This window comes from Podarcis tiliguerta (assembly GCF_965153285.1).
Source record: "Podarcis tiliguerta genome assembly, chromosome: 8".
In the NCBI taxonomy this organism is placed as follows: domain Eukaryota; kingdom Metazoa; phylum Chordata; class Lepidosauria; order Squamata; family Lacertidae; genus Podarcis; species Podarcis tiliguerta.
Window position 1 is genome coordinate 60,208,882 of NC_139541.1, and position 4,833 is coordinate 60,213,714.

Below are 4,833 nucleotides of genomic sequence, written 5' to 3' on the forward strand. Positions count from 1 at the left end.
GAGCGAGATGAGCGCGCAACCCCAGAGTCGGTCACGACTGGCCCGTACGGGCAGGGGTACCTTTACCTTTACCTTTAAGGGTGACAAAAGCAGACATGACTTTCATGGGTGCTGGCTTCTGGAAAAATGTATGTACAAGCACTGGGTGAAATTTCTCACAACTTAATCGACATTCTTGGCTAATTTGTGAAAGAATCTTGGGATATTTCATGCTGTGACTCACTGCACTCAGGAAAGGTTCTCCATGCCCCTTCCCCACAGCGCATGAGCTTGGGTTTCCCCCTTGCTTCCAGTGTCTAGGGCAGGCAGTTCCAAGGCACAGCTTTGACTCCAGCTTGCAACAGTGAACCACATAACTTTTTATGGGATATGCTCCTCTTTTTCTCCCTCCCCCATCATCTTTCTACTTCTCTTTTTAAAAAGTGCTGAACAAAAAAAAAGTGATACAGCTGTTGCAGCCCATCTTAGTTTGGAGTGGAAACCACCTGTGGGTCTTAGACAACCAAGCTTAGTGGTAAAGCACCTGCTGTCAAGCATCCGAAGACCCAGGTTCCATCTTCAGTGTCTCCAGGTAAGGCCATGACAGACTCCTGTCTGAAATCCCAGAAAGCCACAGCCGGTCGAGGTAGAGAGTACTGACCTAGGAGGGCCAGAATTCATACCTGATATGAGATACTATGTTCCTGTGATGAATGCATTGCATTCACCAGTAGCCAGGAAAGGCTGGGCATTTGCTGGAGCTTAAAGACCAGTGAGATGTGATCCTGCTAAGCCAAGGAGGCTTCTCAAGGTGGTTGCCCAAGGATGCAGGCACACCATACCTTCAAAGCACATTCTGCACCCAGTGGCGGAGCTTCATGCTCCAGCACCGGGGGCGGAGAGCAGGCGGGGGTATAGCTGGCACGTGTCCCAGGGGCGGGTCGTGTCCTAGGGGCATGGCACCCAGCACGCCCCCTCTTCCTCCGCCAGTGTTTGCACCCACTCCCAGGAAAGAAACCTGGGAGCTGTAGTAGCTTCTTCAGGGTGCTGGGAATGGTAGCTCTATAGTTCCTGGGATTGTTGTGTGAATGTGTCCTTGAAATGTAACTCATTGCACCACTGGTTCTGTTAGGTAACCAGCATTAGGGTTGGAAAGTCATAAAGCCAAGTTTCTATCCTACCTCCGCTCCTTAATTTATGAGATTCTGACCTGGCTTTACCTGTCCTAGCTCTGCCTCCAGACACCTCCCCTGCCTTCCAGAAGACATTATTTTTCAACTCAAAAGTTGACATCTCAGCAACTCAAAAGTAGGCTGACATTTAACACCTGGCTCATCATTCCTGCTATATTTTTGTATTTTTAAAAGTTACGGATAACCCGTCTTTCTCTTTAGCACTGGGAACCTGTGTGGCGCAGCAGGCAAGTGCCAGACTCAGGATCCATTTCCAACTAAGTTACGGAACTCACTGGGTGACTTTGGGCCATTCCCTCCTTGCCTAACCTACATCGCAAGATATTTGTGAAGATAAAATGAGAGAGGCAGGTAAGAACACACAAAAACGTAAGAAAAGCTATGCGGGTTCAGGCCAAAGCCAGGGGTCTTGTCCAGCATCCTGGTCTCACAGTGATCAACCAGATGCCTATGAGAAGCCCCTGAGCAGGACCTGAGCGCAACAGCAGCTATTCCCCCTTGCAGTTCCCAGCACCTGGAATTCAGAGGCCTGCTGCCTTCCACAATGGAGATGGAACATAACCATTGTGGCTAGAAGCCATAAAACGTATGCTGCCCTGATCTCCTTGGTGAGCTATAAATGCTATTAGTTGTCCATATTCCCTGAGAGAAAATTAGAAACCAGCACTCATTCAACTATTTGTGGGGAAAAAAGATGTCCCAAACAAAACTGCTTGTGGATTTTTGCTCTGGTTTGGGTGAAGTTAAGCGGGGAAAACCAAACACCTGCAACATGCAGATATTAAATTCCCTTTTCGGACCACCAGAGCCTAACCCAAGCCTGTCCCTCCTACTTCTCCCTCCCTGCCTCTCTGATGCATTACGGTTGACAGCAGTAATTTTTAATGACAGATACAGAATTCACCTAAGGCTAAAGACAACAGTAATGGAAGTTTCCTGTGGGAAAAAAGGCTTTTTAAAAGCGCTTAGAGTTTTTTTTTCCACCCCCATCTGGTTTCTGTCTTTAGGGCCTGATTTCAGGAGGCCCAACCACCCCTCGACTCTCAGAAACCCTGAAACTGAGGCTGGAAATTCTTCAGCATTCTATGGGATGGGGGCCCCCAATCCAGAAGTGAATAAAATTTGCAAATTCTATGCAAATGGGTGCCCTCCTTTGGGGGACCTGCCTAAGCAGCCAGCCTAGTGAGGAATCTGCGGCTCTCCAGATATTGCTGGACTCCAGCTCCCATCAGCCCCTGCCAGCATGGCCTGAGGTTGGGGTGATGGGAACTGTAGCTCAACAACATCTGGAGAGCCACAAGTTCCCCACACCTGGAATACATATTCCATCAGACTTGGTTGTTTTAATTAATATTTTGTTTTTTGGAAATACATAGAACATATCAACCAAAACAGAAGTAGAAAGAGGCACCACCATATATGTAGGATTGTTCCCGTAGTTATAACGGGCCCATGTTATTCAACAATAGCATAATATCAACTATGGTAATAGTTTGAAAGCTCATGCCATTGTGTCTTGCCATCAAAGTCCATTCATTGATAGTTCTTGCTAATTGTGTTCCTTATCATCTATCTATATTCTAAGGCATTGCCAACATCTCCAGGCCAAGACTAAAGTGTGGCGGCTCCTTATCAAAGAGATGTTGTTTGCAGATGCCACAGCCTTGACAGCACACTTCAAGGAAGCTCTACAGAGACTCATCAGCTGTTTTGACCAAGCCTGCAGGGAGTTCAGCCTCAGTGTCAAACCAATATATTTGGTCTGGACTTTACCAAAGCATCAGCTTTGGTGACCACATGCTTGAGGTGATAGACAATTTTGTCTGTCTAGGTTCCACCGTAACCGGCAGCAGGGCCGGATTTAGGTTTGACAAGGCCCTAAGCTACTGAAGGTAATGGGGCCCTTTATATGGCCATCTGTCCTTTGTCAACAACAAATTGTCGCTGTTTTTTGTGTTGAATATATGCTATATGGTAATTTATGGACCTAATAGGTAATCTAAAGCCATTTGCACATAGCAAAATATGTATTTTATCAAAGTAATTGTTGAACTGAAATACAATTAAGAAGTATATGGACCTAATAGGTAATCTAAAGCCATTTGCACATAACAAAATATGTATTTTATCAAAGTAATTGTTGAACTGAAATACAATTAAGAAGAAGTATATTAAGTGAAATACAACCCGATATATAGAAATGAGCAAACCAGTGATATTTTTGGGAGCAGGCTAGCAGGCGGGGCCCATAACATACATCACAGGAGCCTACATAACACAAAACACTGTTGCTGTATGTAGGTTTTATTTTATTTGTTTTTTATCTTGTATTTTGGAAATGTATATCCAGGTTTTCTTTAATTGGGGGGGGGCAAGAGAGTGGGGCCCTAAGCTATAGCTTGTTTAGCTTATACGTAAATCCGGCACTGACCAGCAGCCTCTCCATCAATGCAGAGCAGGACAAGTGTATTGGCAAGGCAGCTACAGCAATGGCTCGCCTCTCCAAAAGGGTATGTGTTATGTATTGAGGTTCTCACCCTGGCCACCAGGAGTATCGTGTATATAGTTTTCACTCAGGTCCACGTCAGTTACTTTAGGCGGGAAACCCTGGGTTGTTGTTGCTACAATGTTGACAGCCGGCTGCCTATAAAAGCAGGCTGGCTGAGCTGTTTGCTCTTTAGTTCTGTTCCAGCTTACAAATAAAGAGCTACTTTGGAGAAATCGCTGCGTTGTCTGCTATGTCTACCCACTATTTAACAGTATGGGAGAATGGGATGCTAATGTCCAATTCCAAGATGAATGTCTACCAGGCTTGTGTGTGGAGCACGCTGCTTTATGGGAGTGAGTCATGGGCAACTTACAAACTTCAGGAGCGACGCCTCAACGCCTTCCACATGTACTGTGTCAGGAAATTTTGGGTATCAAATGGCAGGACAGAGTTTCAAACAAAGATGTGCTCTCCCAGGCCCAAGTTCCCACCATGTTCAGATTGTTTCAATTGCAGCCAAATTAAAAGAGGACGGTTTGTCTGCAGCAGGGATAGGGGAGAAATCCAATTCACCTCACATTTAAAGGCAAAGCTACCTAATTCACACTTTCCAAAACAATACACAAACTGAAACACAGCAATCCTTCAAAATTCACATTTCTTCAAATTTTGCAATGCAGCCAAGTAATATTTACAAAAATGAATGTGCTACATTAAAGTTTGCAAAAAAGAAAAAAAGAAAAAAGCATATACTGGTGAAAATAACATGTTGTTGTTGTTTAGTCGTTTAGTCGTGTCCAACTCTTCGTGACCCCATGGACCAGAGCACACCAGGCATACAAATGCATTATATAACGTGAAACTGTTTTGCAAAAATGTGTGTACAGTATTAGGGAAAATCACATACAGACATGTACATTAGGAGAAATTTGCACTACAATGCTGACAAGTTTTCATGGTTCCTTTTTTTTTTAAGTAGGGGGGAACTGCAAATTGATGTTGGGATGTGGAGAACTGAAGAATGGAAAAATGAGAAACGGAGAGACATCAAAGCAGAGATTTGTCCTGGTCTGCGGTATAATGGATTGAATCACAGGAACCTAGGAAGCTGCCTTGTACCGAGTCAGGTTATTGGTCCATCTAGCTCACTACTATCTACACTGACTGGCAACA